We start from the raw sequence: 19,234 nt of genomic DNA, 5'->3' as shown, positions 1-19,234 counted from the left end.
TTTATCTGATGGGCCGTCTCCCAAACAGGGATTAACAAGCTCCCGAGAGCAGGGACCACCTTACAGACAGGTGCCTGGCAATATGCATCCACTAAGTTTTCAAAAGCTGCTTGTTGAAGATAGCGACAGATAGCAGGCAACAAACAACTGGACAAGACTTGGATGTCTTTTACTGCCCCCTGCCCCCCAAGTGACATGTGATAGATAGACCAGAATGCTGGGGGCCAGAACCCATCTCTCCGGCCTCCCCACTGCCTGGAGCTGCCTCCTGGGGGAAAGGAAAATGATCTCCCCACCAAAGCACTTCAGAGAAACAGAGCTGGCCATTCCTTGGAGCAGGGGCACAGAGAGCCAGAGCAACTTCTATAAGTCCCGAATATGGGAAGAATTCTGAAGGTCAGAGGAATGGAAAAGGTAAGTTGAGAAAAAAAGTTGGCATTTAGCAGTGGAGATAAACTGAGCTGATAAATGGCCTTCGAACAGTTGGGTTATTTATTTATTTGCTTCCAGTTCTTGCGCGGTTGTTAATTCCAGCTAAAATTCCCCCATGCCCTGCTCACATGTGTGGTGCATTATGTACCCATCTGGCAGCAAGACGGACACCTCCCGTGGCAACTGCGCTCTGAGGTTTCAAACACTTGTTCACGTTTGTGTCCCAACAGCAACTACGCAGAAGAGAACACCTGGGAAGTGCCTGCACTGATTCTCTCTGGCCCGGCTACTAGTTAACAACGTGTTGTCTGCAATCTGCAATAGGAGTTTAACGACCATGTGAGGAAGTGAACTTGGGCTGAGCCCAAAGCTGGGCGGATGGAGACCCCGCGTGAAGCCAAAGGGACAAGGGAGAGCCTGAGAGAGACATGGACTGGGGTAAGGGTGAGGTTGCCCTCCGAGGTTCCCTTTGCAAGATGAAGATCGATCGTTGAGTCTAGAGATTTTTTTTTTTTTTCAAACAGATCCTGCTGAAAAGAATTCCTGCTCCGAGTGTCCGTGGAAAGGTTCCCTGGAATGTTGGCCCAAGTGTCTGGAATATATAGATTTAACAAGCCAATTTGGAAATTAACAGAGATGAAAAAGGAGTGTTCTGGTCACATGACACGAAAGTCACTACCTGAGCCATGCAGGGGGCGCCCAAGGCACGGTGGCGCTCCCCGGGGACAGGCTTAGCACTTTCCAGACCTGAAGCCTGGAACCCTCTGCAATTTTAGGGTTGGAAGAGTTGGCAGAGATAACCCACAGTGTTGTTGAGGGAAGGACACAACCTTCATTAAGAATTCTGAAATGCGGGCGCCTGGGTGGCTCAGTTGGTTAAGCGACTGCCTTCGGCTCAGGTCATGATCCTGGAGTCCCGGGATCGAGTCCCGCATCGGGTTCCCTGCTCGGCAGGGAGTCTGCTTCTCCCTCTCCCACTCCCCGTTTGTGTTCCCTCTCTCGCTGTGTCTTTCTCTGTCAAATAAATAAGTAAAATCTTAAAAAAAAAAAAAAAAAGAATTCCGAAATGTCTAAACTTTATTACTGAGCAAAGACCTTCCCATCCATGGCCTGTTAGAGTGTCATGTTTTTAAATACCTCCCCTGCCAAAAAAACTGCATCCCTGTCCCCAATGATTTTGTCAAAATGCCAGTCCAGGCTTCTGCTCAGGAAAGAGATAACAGTTGGAGCCGTGGATATCAATACATCTGAGGGGGAGAAACTTGCCATCTGCGTTATCTTTGCAGTTTTGCTTCCGATAAATATACTATCCCTTTAGTTGTTCATTTTATACTGAACAGCCTTGGGATTTCAGCTAGAATCCTCTACACAGCTGGGGAAGGTGGGGCCCAGGCTGGGGCTGCTCACTTCCAGCAGCCTCTCTCCTGCAGCAGAGCAGGGGAGGACCACAGGGAGGACCACAGGGAGGACCACAACACCCCGGCCGGTGGGGGGGGGGGGGGGGGGGGGGGGAGGCCCCGCCCCTTCCACAAGCAGACACCACTTCCCCTCATCCCCGGTTCTACCTGACTCTCTAGCACCTTTCCCGCCATGCAGGGCACTGAGCCAGCTGACCTGGTCTTCAAAGAAAAGAGCCTTTTTTGTTTAGAAATGTATTCAGGGACTTGACGCCCTGCACAAGATTCCTCCTCAACAGCCTTTGATTTTTCTTCCACTACTTGATCAAATAGGTTCAACTCAAGCATCAAGTCCATGTTGTGGTTCAAGTCCCTGGCGGGGGAGATGCCCCTGTCGGATGGGAGGGTGTAAGGGTTGCCAACGAGGGCACAAGTCTGACTTTCCCGGGAACCTGGGGGCTGCATCTCCACCTTACAAAGTGACGGGAATGTCTCGCAGGGCCCAGGACCAGATTATAGATCCAGATTTTCAATTAAGCATCCCCCTCCTCACAAGAAAAGTCCCCTTTGGGGCCAGAGATTCTGGTAAACTCCTGTGGAGGATGTCAGGGCAGAGGGGAGACCAGCCAGATGCCCCCTGGCTCGCCTCCATGGTAACTGACATCTGACTGCCCCCTCCCTCCCATGTCCTGAGGGTGGCTGCCCTGGCCTTGCCCCCTCCCCAACCCGGGAAAGAAACTGACCTCATGGGGAGTCTGTCTCGGCAGGGCCTCTGACAAAGGTACCCAATCTCTAAATGTGACTTCCTACCCTCTTGCTACTTCAGTACCTGGGGACATGGGGTTCCTTCCACCTGCCTTCTTGACACGATGCACTCTGGGGCTGGCTAGAGCCAGCGGGAGCGCCTCCCACCCCTAACTGCCAAGCCTGGGCATTCGAGGTCATGGAGAGCTGCGGTACTCCACAAGGGATGTGGAAACTTGGGGGAGTCCCCGAGCCATGAAGAACAGAGCAGGGAAGGAAGAATTCCCTTCTCTCTACCCTCCCTAACCCGCCAAGAAGAGGATTCTACAGGCAGACACTCCTCACTGTTTATGAACACAAACAAAAAGCCCGAGCCGCACTCAGCATCACAGCTGCATGAGGCAATACATGTCACTTGAACAACTGTTTGGCAAGGTTTACAAAGAGGCCTATTAAATCGTTTTGAACATCAGCACAGGGTCTGAGGGTTTGAGTCAGCCACAAACAGCAGGGAGGTGGCAGGGCTGTGCCCTGTGACATCTGGAAGCTCTGGCCAGCCCACGAGAACCCAGGCAGCTGCTCCCCAACACCGGCACATACGGGGCAGAGCCTTCTGGAAGGCAGTGGTCCAGGCTTGTCAGCCTTTATGGACTTACAGCTGGGCACTTGACTTGCCCAGCTGTCACAAGACAGAAAGTGAAATGTCATCCGTTTTCAGTTGTTGAAGATGAAGGTCTCATCTCAGGAGCCAGGGAGAAGCCCATCTACGCTCAGCTTGCAGTGAGAATGAGAAGAGGAGGAGCCTCCCAGACTGCCTGGTGGACACACGACCAAAAGCTCAGTAACTGGGCCCCACCTGGGAAGAGGGTCACTGTCTTAGCTCAGGCTTCCAAAACAAAAGATCATGGACGGGTGGCCGAAACAACAGAAGTATGTTTTCTCATAGTTCTAGAGGCTGGAGGTCCGAGATCAGCATGTAGGCATGGTTGGGTTCTGGTGAGGCCTCTCTTCCTGGCTTGCAGATGGCCAACCTTCTGGCTGTGGCCATCAGGGAGAAGGAGGGGCGGAGGGAGAGAGACAGGGAGAGAGAGAGAAGAGAGAGAGAGAGAGAGAGCTCTCTGTTGTCTCTACTTATAAGGCACTAAATCCCACCATGAGGGCTCTACCTTCATGATCTCATCTAAACCTTTATCGCCCAAAGGCCGATTCTCCAAATACCATCACACTGGGGATTAAGAATTCAACATACAAATTTGGGGAGGACACAAACATTCAATCCACCACAGTTGCTAACCTGAACTGCAGGATGCAGTGGATATGCAGACTTACATTTGGATAACATAGCCTTGCCCAATCTTAAGAACAGATTTTCCTTTTTCTTTCTTTCTTTTTTTAAAGGGGGGGGGGGCAGGCAGAGGGAGAGGGAGAGAGAGAATCTTAAGCAGACTCCGTGCCCAGCGTGGAGCCCAATGCAGGGCTTGATCTCACAACCCTGAGATCATGACCTGAGTCAAAATCAAGAGTTAGACGCTCAACTGACTGCATCCCCCAGGCGCTCCTTAAAAACAGATTTTAAAAGCCAATCAGGCCATCCCTTCAAATATATACCATTTAGTACACCTCGATTATACTTGAACAATGCTGACAAAATTTAAAAAATTTAAAAACCAGGTCAATCACTTGACAGATGTTTAAAGCCCCTCAACCATGTGCTTGGATGAGTAACCTGGCCTTTGTTAGAACAGCTCTGGTGATAGGAACACCTGGCCCCCAAGGCAGCCACTCTATGACCAGACTTCTCTCTTAGCAAATTCTTCCTTTACTGAGCTGAAATCAGCCTCCTGGAAGCTTTGACCCACTAATCAGGGCCATGAAGAACACACTGGATCCTTGTGCCAAGAGAGGGCCCTATAGAAACCGAATTACCTAATCACCAACAACCCCCCCACACACACACAGTTATACTTTGTGTATCCAGAAGTCCCATGTCTAGTAACTTCCCATGTCCAGAATGCATGTTCAAACAACAAAATTGATACCACACCACATTCATGCACTTGATTCCTAGGAGAAAGCTTCAGTAGTCTCATCTGAAATGATTTAGTTTAGATTTGGACTCACTTTTCATAAATCTGATTCTTCAGCTTCCTAATTCACAAAAGATTAAAAGCAGCCAGTAAATTGAAAGGATGCTGAAGCCAGTAAGAAGTCAAAACATTCGGCTTGACTCTGACGGGGTTGGTGGAGAAATGGTCAGCAAGACTTGGAGAATCTGGAGAATGACAGTAGCCCTGGGTCATCTTCCATATGCACCCAATCATGTGATGGCCGGGGCCACTGGAAATCACCCTGAGTCTCCGACTGAAAAATCTGCTGTTGTATGGGACAAACATACTTTTGAAAGCTTCCCATCCAAAGTGAGTATATCAGCTAACACCGTGATACCTAACGGTTATGATTTTATTATCTAGATAACTCATTTTGGGTGGGAGAGCTCACTCTAAACTGATGTTGCCCAAGTGAGGTGTCTCTGTGCGTTATCTCAGTGTGCAATGTGGTTTTCAAGGACCAGTGATTCTGATGACTATACGCAGAGTCACCGCCCTGGTTGCCAGATTCCCATGGTAACTGGAGCTAGGCGGGAAATACGGTCTAGTCCAGACTTCCATTACCTGCTCTCCAAGAGATAAGAACTGTTGAAATCAGCATGTTAATATTTGATTCAAAACAAATAACATCGCTGCCTTGTGATAACTCCTTGTTCACGACCCAGATGCACATGTCCTCATGAATATTTATTTTAAATTCTAATTTGCTCAGTAAACCGTTTTCCGAGAGAGCCCAAGGAGGTAAACTGCAGGCTGCTCCTAGCACAATAATTGTGGTTTTGGTCCCTCCATCACTGGGGTCCTCAAACCCGCAAGCCAGCTGCCAGAAGGTCAGGACTTGGGCATGAGTAGCTGGGAAGGAACAATGAACTTAGCTACCTGGGCAGCTAGGAAAGTATAGCAAATGCCAAACAATGTTTAGTCCAAAGTCATCCATCTTGGGTTCGGGAACACACAACCACACTGTGGTGTGCACACGCACGTGCACACACACACACACACACACTCCACGACAACATCCCTTGGAATCATCTCAGTGGCTCAGCAGGCATGAGCCCCAGGGGCAGAAGCCCCCGCAGCAGTTCGGGGTCATATGCTGCTCTGAGTACATTAGACAAGACTGCCGCTGGGGGTCACAGTAGGGGTGCTTCAGGGTACTTCCATTTTCACGGCACACATTACCTTCCCGCCCACTATTTTATTCACTTACTGTGTTTCCTATTGGCTGCCTGTCTGTTCCCACTAGAACGTAAGATGCACAAGGGCCCTGAACACGGTTTTGTTCCGGAGTGGCAATTTCAGCACCCAGGGCACTCCCAGATACAGAGCAGAGGCATCAGTAATCAGGTGTTGAGTGAATGATAAATGAATGGGTGGCTGAGCCATGTGGAGTGGCCCAAAGAAAGATACGGGCCCTGGCAAGCCCCTGGGGCAGCTGCCACCCACAGTTTCTCCAGTGGCCGTCATTAACACATCACAGCCCCGCGTCCCAGGGCCATCCCAGGGCCCCGGAGCCTCAGAATCGTTCTTGGCCCAAGATTTCAGGCAGCCTCTACCATTAACTCCTCATTAACATAGGAAATGGGCTCTGCTTACCATTCCTGACCTAGGCTATTATCACTGAAGCCCAGAGGTTTTGTGTGCTTGTTTGTTTTTCTTTCCCCAGCAGATCCACAGGTGGGGGTGATATCTCCTGACCTGGGGCAGGTGCAAATAAAGGGTCACTGGGTGAGTCTGGTCTCACAAGCAGGATGCAGCTGGTAGCAGAACGGGCTTACCCTCCCTTCAACCCGCCTTGGGCACTTTCTAACACGCTGACACTCACGCTCAGCCTCTGTCACATATAGCATCCTCGAGATCCTCACACCTTACAAGAACGGAACCACACCACCTTTCAGAGACTCAGTCAAACGGTGACTTGCTCAAGGTCACAGAGCCAGCCAGGCACAGACTTGGGATTTGAACCCAGGCCTCCCAGCAGCCATTTCACAGGTAAGGAAATAGGCCGGGAGAGGGCCACGGTTTGCTAAAGTCACACTCTAGGGATTTGTGAATGACTGACCTATGCACTCCTCTAAGCAAGGGACTGCCTCTCAGTCATCTTGTCTCCCCTGCACCCAACCTGGGGCCTGGCCCAGGCAGATGAATGAATGAAGGTGTGGGCATAAAGCCTGAAAAGATCAGACTCCCTGGTCTGAAAGGAAAGATCAAATATAATCAGAATTCACAAACCTGGTCTCTGCAGAACGAGCTGTGGGTTTCGGCACGTTGTCAGGTCCCAGGGGAAGCCAGCCCATTGTGTCCTCACGACCAAGCGAGGGGCGCATGCCCACCCTTGAGGCTCCCCCTTCCCCTTGCCTGACTCCACTTACCCACTGTTCCTCCCTCCCTCATTCCAGCCCTTCCTCCCTGTTGGCCAGAACCCTTGTGCAAGACGTACAGGGAAGGCTCCTACAGGCCTCTCCTCAGATTCTGTCCAGTCTTGACCCAGGTTCAACTACTTATCCTCTTGAAAACCTCAACAAATCCTGGTGAGCAAATGACCGCGTCAATGGAGGAATTAATCAGAGGCTCCGACTATCTTAAGTTCTCACTACCCAACCCCGGGGCAATTTTGTTACACATCTCTTCGCTCAACAAATATTTACTAAGTACTTAGTATTTAAGGGGCACAGTGCTAGGCTCTGTGGCAGCAAAGAATAGCAGCACCCCGACAGGCCCGTTGACCTTGGTTTCCTCTTCTCTCCATTTTAACCCTTTTGCACTTATCTTCAAATTACCCTTCTACAGCTGGTCTGGGTCTCATCCCTCCGTGCTCAACAACTTTTAGTGCCTCCCACAGCCTACTGAGACACGCTTGAATTCCTTACGCTGACAAGGAAGACCTTCTGAGACTGAGCTGACACCTCTACCTCTAGCCTCCTCCCTGGTCCTCTGCTCCCTCCTTCCTCCGTGACCGATGGGCCAGCCCCTGCCTGAGATGCCCTGCTCATTGGTCCCAACCAGCTGTGGAACAAACCACCCCCAAGACTTGGCGGCTCAAGGCAATAACGACTTACTGTCACCGTGGGTCAGCAGGGAGCTGGCTGATCAGGGGTGAGTGTGGCTGGCCTCAAGCTGTGCATCCGTCTGGGCTTGCCTCTGCGTTGTGGGCTGGGCTCAGGGCTGCTGCGTCCATACTGGGACCCAGGCCAGAGAGGCAGCAGCTACATGGGGACTTGGCTTCTCATGGTGGTGGCAGAGGTGTGAGAGGGTGCTCGCTTCACGTCTACTAACATCTCCCTGGCCAGAGCGAGTCTACGTGACAGAGCCCAAAGTCCAGGAGCCAGTAAGCACACCTGCCCCAGCAGGAAGCCAAAGCAAGTCACATGGCCAAACCCTACATCACTGGAGCCTGGGGAGTGAATATTTTTTAACAGTCATCTAATTTAACACCCCCTTTCTGCCTCATGAAACTGGGCAGGTGGTAAAAGAAATCAGGCTTTGGAAATGGAAGGCCTGAGTTTGTGTCATGGCTACATATCTGACTTTCTGAGGATCTCCAATACAGTTTCCGCTCCAAATACTTCACTCATTCAATACGTAGGCACTGAGAACCTACTACGTGTAGGAATACCATGCCATCCCCTGAGCCAGACTGGTGAATCACTCAGTTACATCCCTGTTCTCCTGGTGCTATGAATGAAGCTCTTCACCCTCTCAATGCCAGCTCTCTCATCCACAAAGTGGGGAGAAGCAACCTGGCAATGCACAAGAAAACAGTGGGACGCAGGTGGCCTTGGGGACAGTTATAAGTGGAGCAAGCCCTATATGGAACGCCATTTCTCCCATGATGCCCTGGCTAGTGAATCCTGCAGGAAGCGATCACACACCAATCTGAATCCTTAAAACAATTAATTACCATGTTGGTCCTCCCATCAACGAGAATTTATTGAGTTCACCTTGTGGCAGGTAGGCCTACCTGGCCCCAACCCCCTGCCCTCATAGACACTACCTCCTAGAGGGAAGACAGGTGGCTTCTTCCTGCATTCCTACAGCACCCAGCCCAGCAGCATGCCCACGCAGGTGATCGGTGCCTCCTGGTGCCCAAGACCCCGGAACCTCCTTGGTCACTCTCTCATGATTTCCTGGAAACAGCCTTGAAGACTGAGATTTCCACCAAAGCCCCCCACCCCAAGCCAGAAAGAAAAATGCAGTTAATGAAAGCAATCTGGACTTTTCTTTCCATCCCCACCCCTCCCACCTCCACCCCAAAGTGAGACCTTCCTAAGTGATTAAGTGTTATAGTGAGGATTTGGCATATCGACCTTATCAGAGAATGTGCTTTTGTGGTGTCTCATGGAACCAAACAGATGAAGAGCCAACGGTGTGACAGACTATCAGCGGAAACCAAGAGGAAAGAAAACAAGGAAACTGCAAGATAAAAAAGCCCCTCGTAGTCTCAGTCAATAACCCCTAATCACACACAGCCGGGGCCAAGCATGAAACCCGCTGTGTCTTCCCGGCAAAAAAAAAATGCCAATTAAGTAGTTATAAAAATTATTGTTATTATGAGCAGTATCCTTATTTATAATAAATTAAATACTGGCTAGAAATTCAAAAGTCTGTCTTCAGGATGTGATTCCTTCCACTTTTCTTCAACACTGGTTATAGCTGGCTTCGGTTCCCCATGGCTCACAGGGGAAAGCTCCTCATCCTGCGCCGGAGGCCCTCCAGACCTCGGCAGAACCTATGTTCCAACCACTCGTCCAACAGTTTGTGGGCACCTCTTCTGCCCCCCCGTTCTGGTGGGATGGGCCATAATTTGACTTTTCCAACCCTTTCTCCCTCCAATTCCCCAACAGAAACCTTGGCCACATGGCCCAGCAGGCCACTCAGTGTCCTTCAAATTCACAGCTCTGTTTGTACCTCTTCCAGGGAGTCCTCCCTGATGGCTCCAGGTGTCCTGGGGACGCGTGCGTTCTCTCTGGTGGCCAACTGTACATGTCTCCTTGTGTCCTCTTCACCCACATTGTGTCCCCTTACTACGTTTATGTTTTACCTGCTCACCTACACAGGGACCACAGCCCACGCCGAAGACAGCACCGCACAGTAGCTGGTGTTGACTAAACACTCACCGACTGGCTTTCCTGCAAACGTATCCAGGCTTACTCAGCGGCAGCTGGGACAGGAAAAGAGAGACTCCTCAGGGCTGGGTGCTGGGAGAGGCACGAGGGCATCCCACTCAACACCTGTAGCTGAGCCCCTCGGTAACTGGCCCACGTTCCCCACCAAGACTGCCTGCCATGGCCGTCTGCCTTCGGCATCTCCTACGTCAACACTGTGAATGCTGCGGAGAAGTGGAATGTCTGAATCCACAGAAGGCTATTCCGGGTCTTGAGGGGAGGGGATACAGCCCGAAGGTGCTGTAGCAGCAGTCCAGACAAAAAGCCTTCCAGCGGAGCTTCTCTGACGATCCTGCAGGATCTGTACTTTTACCACCGAAACTTGCTCCTTCCCCAGCCTCCCCTACTTGCAGTTACAAGCGCTACCATGGACCCAAACGTGCAAGCGTGTACCAGTGTTCTTCTCTCTCCACCAGCAGCTCATCGGATGCCTTGTCAGTGCCACCTCCAAAACTGAGTGAGACCCACCTTCCCCTGCTCCCGGCAGGTCCAAGCCACCATTATCCCTCAGCTACACCCACACGGTCCCCCAGCTTCCTCTGCTCTTGCCCCCAGGAGAACCCATTCTGCGCACCATAGCCGAGAGGCTGTCTTTCATGTATGAAAGCAAACAGGATTGCTCCTGCTTCAAACCAACGGCTTCAACTGCTGGAAGAAAACCCAAACACCTTCCTGGAACCGGAAAGTCTCACCCCACCTGTCCTGTGCACACAGGGCTCTGGTCACAACATTCTTTCTGTTCCTTCAGTGAACCCCAGGGCCTTGGCATCTGCTGTTCCTTCTGCTCAGAATGGGCTTTCCCCAGGTGTTCATGGCTAGCTCCTCCTCATCCTTCAAGATTCAGCTAGAAAGGCACCTTCTCCCCGAGCCTAAGAAAACAAAGCAGCTGCCCCTCTCCTGCTTCCTCCCTCTGCCCTGCACTGTGGTCTCTCCCTAACTTATTGCCTTTTTTTCCCCTTTATACCCCTTATCACACTCTGAAATTACTTACGTATTTATTCATTATTAAATCCTCACTCAAATAAAAATTCCGTGTAGGACAAGAATCTTTTCTGTCTCATTTGCCACTATATTTTCAGCATCGGTGGCAGTGCCCAGCACATAGCAACCATTCAAAACACATCAGCTGAAGGGGAGCAAAACTCCCCCCTCCTTAGGCATGGGATGCTCACAGTGACTGCTTTCAGTGTGTACAGTATGGAAAGATGGCGGGGAGAGCAACTTCATAGTGGAGAAATCAGACAGACACCTCCGCAGCCAGGTGGTCAAGATCAGTATCAACAGTGATGAGCCAGGTTGAAGTATGTGCCCTTGATAAGACAGGATGAAAAGGGCACTTTGTGTATCTCTGGTCTTCCTCCTTTGAATGCATAACATCCAATAATAAGAAAAACCCCCAAACAAGTCCCAATTGAGGGACACATATCTGGTTAATACTCAATGTCAAGGTCATCAAAAACAAGGGAAGTCTGAGAAATTGTCACAGCCGAGAGAAGTCAAAGGCAAGATGCCAGTAAACAATATGGTATCCTGGAACACAACACGGACCTTAGTTCTGAATGAAGTACGGACTTTAGTTCATAATAAAGCATCAGTATTGGTGCACTCATCATGAGAAATGTACCATATTTTTTTTTGAGAAATGTACCATATGAATGTTAGATCTCAATAATAGGGCAAACTGGGTACTATCTTCTCAATAATTCTGCAAATCCAAAATTGCTCTAAAATTTAAAAATTTTATTTAAAAAAAAATGCATGTTAGGTGACTGTAAGTAAGATATTTTCATGGAAAGATATCCCATGTCTTTTTGTAAGAATTCACTGAGCCCAGACTCCAGCAATGACGTCAGAAAAGAGAGGAATTCCTGAAGTCTGTTAAGCGGTCTGGGGCTACTGTGTGTGCCGAGTTGCTTTGTCAACCGCCCACCCTGAGACGTCCGTGAAGGCAGATGTCAGCCCTCCCCTCGCTGAACTTCCAGGGTTTCAAAATGAGGAAAGTTGGGGTCAATGAAAAAAATAACAAATCCTGCCCTCTCTGAGGATGAATCCCATTTTTCCACTGCTCTTAAGTCAATCCAGCCGCAACCACAGCTCCAGCTTAGCAGCAAGCTCCTACCCTATTTGGGGGTTCAAGCGCCACCCACAGTGAGGCTGGTCCAACGCAACACTCTCTCCCAAAGGGTCAAATGGTATGGTACAGACTACAAATGGCACAGATGTCAGAGAGGATGAAGTGTGGGAGCTGGGGCAATCAAGGAAGCCTTCCTGCAGGAAGGGCCAGGCTAGATCTGGAAAAAGAAACAGGGTTTAGAGAGACAGGATGAAGGAGAGGGGGCACACTGGGCCGAGGTCATAGCATAAGCACAGCCAGGGTGTCCAGGTCTACCTTCAGGGAGCGGTCTGATGAGGGCTTTGGCATCCCTTAGGAGACCCATGGAAAAGGAAGTTGGTAAGCTGAGCCCAGCTGGACCAGAAAAAAACTTTGAAATCCTCCCAGACTTTGAAGGCTGGGAATCAACACCTCCTCCTTCCTGAACTGCCTAGGCTACAGTACGCCCTCCCCCCGCGGCCCTCCCCTAGCTCTCCCGCTTGGCTTCCTTCTTCCTTTTCACGGGCTGTTTGCATTCCTGTCCCATCTCTCCCACCTACCTGTAAGCCTCCCGGGGCAAGGTCCTTTTCCACCTGCTCTAGAGGGTCCTGCACATAGTAACAGCTCAAAGAAACATCTGGTGAATGACTAAAAGGAAGAGAGCTTTAATGATGGGTTACAATCTAAGACACCAGGACCCTACCCCTCCCACAACGGGGAGGCCTGCCAGGTCTGCAGAAAGTCCACACTAGATAGAACCCATGATGCTTCCTCCACCATCTCACTAGCCCCTCTCCCCCACCTCCGCCCAGCTTTGCTTTCCTTCAGCACTCACCCCGCCCCTGAACCCCGACCCTGTTTCTTGTCGGTCACTCTCAGTCATTTAACAAACATCAGCTAGCTGACCACTTACCATGTGCCAGGCATGTTCTACGTGCTAAGGATACAAGTCATACAGACAGAGATTTCCACTCTCACGGGGTTGACATTCCAATGCTCGGGTGAAGGGCAAAAAAGAAATAAGTGAGTAAAATATACGGAATGCCAATTGGTGACAGGTGCCTTTGGAAGAAAAAGGCAGGGAAGGACAGGGAGTTCGAGGGAGTAATTTGAAATTTTGCATAAGGTGGTCATGGGGAGACCTCATTTGAGCAAAGGCCTGAGGGAGGTGGAGGCAGGGATTTTTTCTTTCTGTGTTCACTGACCCATGCCTTGCACCTAGAGTAGTACCTGGCGTGCAGCGGGCGGGGAAGAATGAGTGAGGGAATGAGGGTGTGGCGAAGGTTAATTAATTTTTTAATTGAACTTCGTATTTTTATTTTGAGATAATTATAGACTCACATGCAGTTGTCAGAAAGAATACCCTTCACCTAATTTCCCCCCATGGTGACATCTTATGTGACCATAGTACGATATCAAAACCAGGAGACAATGCACCGATGTGAGTCAGATTTCCCCAGTTTGACACATACGTGTTGTGTATGTGTGCGTGGCATATTTAGTTCCATGCAATTTTAAGGATTAATCCATTTTTTAAAAAAGATTTTATTTATTTGACAGAGAGAGACACAGCGAGAGAGGGAACACAAGCAGGGGGAGTGGGAGAGGGAGAAGCAGGCTTCCCGCCTTGCAGGGAGCCTGATGCGGGGCTTGATCCCAGGACCCTGGGATTATGACCTAAGGCGAAGGCAGACGCCTAACGACTGAGCCACCCAGGCACCCCTGGATTAATCCATTTTTAATGCCCAATGAGGAGGTCACTTGGAAGCGTCCAGAATTGAAGGAAAAGTGGGGTGAAGTGTTCACCGTCACTGAGAAGGCTGGGGATCCTCACATATGTGAGCTCCATTCAATCCTCGTGGCCATCCTAAGAAGGCAGGTATTCTTATCCCCATTTTACATACGTGAAAACTGAAGGGCTCAGAGAAAGTACTTATTGGAAGCCATACAGTTGAGAAGCAGAGACCAGAACCCCAAGCTCATGACTGTCTGGTCCCTTCCCTGGCCTCTTTCCTGAACACAAGAAGGGCATGGATAGAAAAGCAGAAGAAGCAGGGACCCAGCCGAAGGCCAAGCTCCAGCAGACACTGGAAGAGAGGAAATGAGGGAGGGGTTGACGAAGAGGTCTCTGGGATCCTAAGTTAGAGAGAACAGAAGTCTCACTCATGGAAAGAGGACTGGAGAGCTAGAGGGTCCTAATGAGGAGTGAAGGGGGATGTCCTGGCTCAGCATGGATCTGCTATGTGGTCTTGGGCAAGTTGATTTGTATCTCCGGGCTCATGTCCCTCACTGGTACAGGAGTGAGAATGGCCACCCATCCCATTTGCTCTAAGACCAAAGAGAGATGAAAAGGTGGCCCTTTGCAAAGCCAAAGTGCTAGACCAACTGCCAAAACCAGAAAGAAGAACTCAACCCAACGGCCCAGACTGCCTGTGGTCTCCCAACGAGAATGACTGGCTCGCTTTCCCAAAGATAAAAATGCCGAATTTAGGTCAGCACACACAGAGAATCTCACTTTGTTTATAAGAGACAGAGAGTGTGTGTTCCTATTAACTGCCTTCAAATCTCAGCGATGATGAGAGACCCAAGGCTGTTTACCACTTTGGATATTTACTTTTCTCATATACAAATCAGCTCGGGGGCCGTCAGAGCTGACGGCACCTCACACGGCAGGCCTCCGACACCCCCGCTCTTCCCCAGTGCCCACACATGGTTTGAATTTACTGGTTTTAGCAGCTTTCATTTACATCGTGTGAGGATCACGGAATGACCGGCAAACAGAAGCTCCGTTCTGTGCCCTGGAAAAAAACACGAAGTGTGAGGAAGGGGTGGGGGGCTGGGAAGATCGCTCCGCCCCCAGGAGAAGCGGCTCCCACCCACGGGGTGGCCCAGTGGAAGCCCCGAGGGCCCCCCGTGGGCTTGAGGGCTCAGCGGGAAACCACAGTGCCACCAGAGATGGCCGGAACACGAGGGCGAGAAGGCGTTCAGGAGCCACGGCCACTCGGAGCCATCAGGCCTGGGAACCACGCGGGGAAATGCAGGCCACTGCCTAGATGTTTAACCTCCTGCAACCAAACATCTGGAAATCTGGGAACGATGTGGGGTGCGGTTAGGGACTTTCTGTTTTCCACCCGGATCCTCAGGCGATGATGTGTAGATAGAGCCGGGAATTTTATAGCTCCACGCAGCATCCCTACGTGCCCACCTGGAGCCCAGCCCTCCACAGACCCGGATTCATTAGAGGAGGCTCCTGCCCTCAAAGAACTTCGGTCTATATAAACACGTAAAAGACAATAAAATAAAAAATGCCCTTTCCCAGTGAGGTCAGAGCCAGTTTAGCAAGTGGCTTTGCAGCAGCAGGGGTGTGGTTTACGGTCTACCAAGCACGCTCACACCCGCTAAGGGCTGTCTGTGAGGGGAGGGAGCTGCCCGGGTCACGCTGCTGGACTCCTAACCCAGTGCTCTCACTATTTAAGAACCATTTATAGACCACAGGTCCCTCTGACCCCCACTTCTGCTTGGGGAGCTTTCAGGAACCACCTGCTTCGCGCCACCCCCACTTTCAACAGGAGGAATCCCTCAAGTCAGCCATCCAAAGGGTCACATGAAACATGGGGCCCTGTTGTCTTACAGTGACCACTTTAGAAATGGGGGTCAGGGACTCAGACTCCCCCACAAAAGACCCTGTGATATATAACTACAGCTGGTCTCATTCAGCTGCCAGATACTTTTAGGATCTAGTTCTGAGAGAAAACACCAAGCGCCTTCCAGTTCCAGAAGCTGAGAGTCTTGCTCCGGCCCAGTAGTGAGAACATCCTGGATCTGAGGAAAGAGATCCTTCCTCAAGCCAAGGGGCTTGAGAATTTCCAGACAGGCCTGGGTGAGATGCTCCAGTCTGATGAATGAATGAATTGCAAAGTATGGGAGTGGGGGACAGTGGCCCCCCCAACACACCCTGGACCAAGCCCAGACTTCTTAACTGGTTGGTGAAGCCTCCACAATGTGGCCCATGAGCCTCGCTGGCCAATTCCCTAGTCTCCCACGCCCCCTGCAAACATTCTCCACATGTCAGTTGGGATCAATATCACCAGCAGGGCCTGCCCCATATATGCTGTTTGTCCTGAGCCCGGGAATACCATCTGTCCTTCAATACTGAGCTCAGGTGGCATTATACTAAAGCCAAGCCAGGTACTGATTAGGAGGGGGTCATCCACCATCTACAAATAGAACATCTTCACCGGCAAAGACAGTTCCTGGACAGCAAGGATGCAGTCCCCTGCACCTTAGTAGCATCTGTAGGGCTTCCAGAACACCTGAGCCCTGGCAAAGGCCCAGCCACCACGGGGGTGGAGGCTCAGGGTCAATGCTCAACAACAACACACAGGTAGGAGCTGATATTCTGTCCAGCTCCTGTGGCACATTGAATGGGGACTCCACGGAGCCGGGGCTGGCCGTGGCCCTCTGTCCCATTTCCTGCTCCCGCACCCACACTGGAGAGCTGTGCAGGCCAGCATCCCCCACACTGGTGAGGTTACAAACGCAGACCTTCCACTTCTGTTGGGCCCGCAGCCTGCCCTGCCATCCCCTCACCGGCCAAGGCCAGCTTCTGCTCTTGGTTCTCAGCAGAGCCTCACTCCTTCCCCAGGTCCTGGCCAAAGGACCTGCTCCCCCTCTTCTCAGAGCTGCAGCCTTCCTCAGGAGGGAACCTCAGAAGTCTCAACTCCCTGCCCTCCCAACCTTTTATACCTGTGGTCTGGAAGAGGCACAGCCCCCACCCCCACTCTCAGACTCCAGTTCCTTTTCAGCAGACGCAGAAAAGTTAAAAGTACAGGCTCTGCTGCCAGACTTCTGCTTTAAATTCTAGATCCTCCGTCCACTGGCTGTGTCACCTCGGGTAAATGAATTAAGCCATCTGTGTCTCAGTCTTCTCCCCTGCAAAATGGGGCTGAGAAACAGCAGCTGCCTGGGGGACGGTTGTGAGGGTGAGATGGGGCAGTGCAGGTGAAGGAAGGCGTCAGGCCCATCCCTGGCACCTGTCTCCTCCTGTCTCCTCAACCGCGACTTCCCCTCCAGCTCCAGAGTCATCACTGAACCCCAGAGCCTCGACCGGAGCCTGACACAGCGTCGCTCCCAGGAGTGCTTGTCCAACAAACAAATGAAGGCATCGTGAATGGACGAACAGTTTCATGATAACTAAACCTATTGGCTACGCACTGACAGGGTAAGGTATCCCTTGCTACTTGAAAATTCACTTTACGCCACTTCTCTTTTATGGGAGACCTACATTAGTACCTGTTTCCACTAACAGAAGGAAATCTGAAGAGGATTTCTTTATGAAAAGGGACAAGAAGTGAAAATAGCATGCTGTGTTTGTTTTGCAGCGAGCGAGCCATCAGAGAAGGGCAGTGAGCACTCAGAGCAGCCAGCGGAGGGGCCCCAGCCCGCTCCTTCCCTGGAACCACACTCACATCTTGGCACCAAGCCACCACAGCTTCGGACCGTGCCTGTGAGCATCTGTGCTTGATCTCGGGTGATTCTGTGCACCCATTAGCAAGATGTGTCCTAAGGTATCAGAAAAGCTTGAGAGCTTATTTTCTGGGTCTGGGAGTACTCACAAGTTTTTCCATATAAATTAACGATGATTGCTTCTTTGCTTTACACGATAGGAACTCTCCACTGCTGGATCGCAGGAGAAACCTGTATTCTTTCTGGGACAAAGAGAAGAGGAAAAACACCTGCACACCAAGTACTACTGAGAGCACAGAGCACTTGGGGGCTAATAAAGTCCTTCCCAGGTTTTATCGCTTGATTCTCCCCACAACTTGGAGTTGCTGCTATTAACATTCAACTGATCTGTGCAGCGGAGGGAAAGGACCCTTAGATAGGGGCTCTTCCCAGGTCATGATCAAACCTGTGATGGAGCTGGGCCCATTTTTCAATCCCTCCTTTTGATGTGTCCTCACTCCAGGGAGCAGTGGGAGATCACAGGGAAGCCAAACCAGAAAGGATACAGTCAGACATTAAACACCACAGATGGTCAGCAAAAAATGATCACGCTCTGGGTGGTCGGGCCACACGGTTCCAATCAGGTCAGCCAAGCACACCCATCCCTGCTCTGGATAACGCTCAGTGGCTCAGGGCATGAGAGCCTAAAGGATCAAGGCCCACCTTCCCTGTGGGCTGGGTTTCACCTCAAGACAGTGTGAACACGAGGGGCGCCTGGGTGGCTCAGTCGTTGAGTGTCTGCCTTCGGCTCAGGTCATGATCCCAGGGTCCTGGGATCGAGCCCCGCATCGGGCTCCCTGCTCGGCGGGAAGCCTGCTTCTCCCTCTCCCACTCCCCCTGCTTGTGTTCCCTCTCTCGCTGTGTCTCTCTCTGTCGAATAAATAAAATTTAAAAAAAAAAAAAAAAAAAAAAAAGACAGTGTGAACACGAGCCAATCACAATAATTAAAAGGACCACGACTTCAACCAGCACAGTTAACATTCAACACCTCATACTGCGTGCCAGGCGCTCAGCGAGGTGGTTTATAGGCATTACCTCATTTACTCTTCACAACACACCAGGGGGGATATACTACGTGAACCCCGTTTTTTCAGATGTGAAAACATACCCCAGCCGTCCAGCCAAAGTGGTGGGGTGGGAATTCCAACTCCAGTCCAGTCTCTCTCTTAATGTACCAGAAGATCTAAGTACAAATCCTGGCTCCACCATTTTGCACAAAGTACTTAGCCTCAATTTCCTCAAAATGGTGAAAATAATACCTGCCTTTCAGGACTGTTTTAGGAATTTACTGTGATACACTGGAAGCCCAGCACATAACAGGCACTAAATAACAATGGCTCTCTTGGGAGTTGGATAGGAAAAGGAAGAATCAAGTTAACAGAGAGAGGGGTAGAAACACTTTTCTCTGCATGCCCTCTGCATGTTCCCACCTGGCACTTCCCCGCATGGCTTTTTGCCACCCCCACCTCCAGGCCCCGATCCTCTTCAACCTGCAAGATCTCCACCAAGAATCCTGCATTCGTTTCTCACCACCCTCCCGGCAAAACTACACTGATGGGAGCAGAATAATATAAAACCACCTGCCAGACTACCTGCAGGCCTAGGCATGGGGGTTATGCCGTGCTGGGTCAACTAAACATCCCAGTCAAGGTCAAGCACAATGACCAAGTATTATTACCACTGAGGTCTGGCAGTGTCTCAGTTTACCGTTCCCATGACCAAGCCACAGCTCCACAAGACGCATGGCAGCCCCACTAGCGGGTCTGGTGCTCGAAAATGTCTCATAATCCA

General features: G+C 50.8%; 1 protein-coding gene across 2 annotated transcripts in view; it reads right to left on the bottom strand.

Annotated features, from left to right (window-relative positions):
- The window catches only part of LOC118019444 (metalloprotease TIKI2), a 100,886-nt gene that overhangs the window by 68,097 nt on the left and 13,555 nt on the right, over window positions 1-19,234 (bottom strand). The window lies entirely within an intron of this gene.

Source organism: Mirounga leonina, unplaced genomic scaffold (assembly GCF_011800145.1).
Source record: "Mirounga leonina isolate KUSES-001 unplaced genomic scaffold, KU_Mleo_1.0 Mir_173, whole genome shotgun sequence".
Taxonomy (NCBI): domain Eukaryota; kingdom Metazoa; phylum Chordata; class Mammalia; order Carnivora; family Phocidae; genus Mirounga; species Mirounga leonina.
Note: the sequence above shows the minus strand (reverse complement) of the source record. Positions and strands in the feature narration are given on the sequence as shown.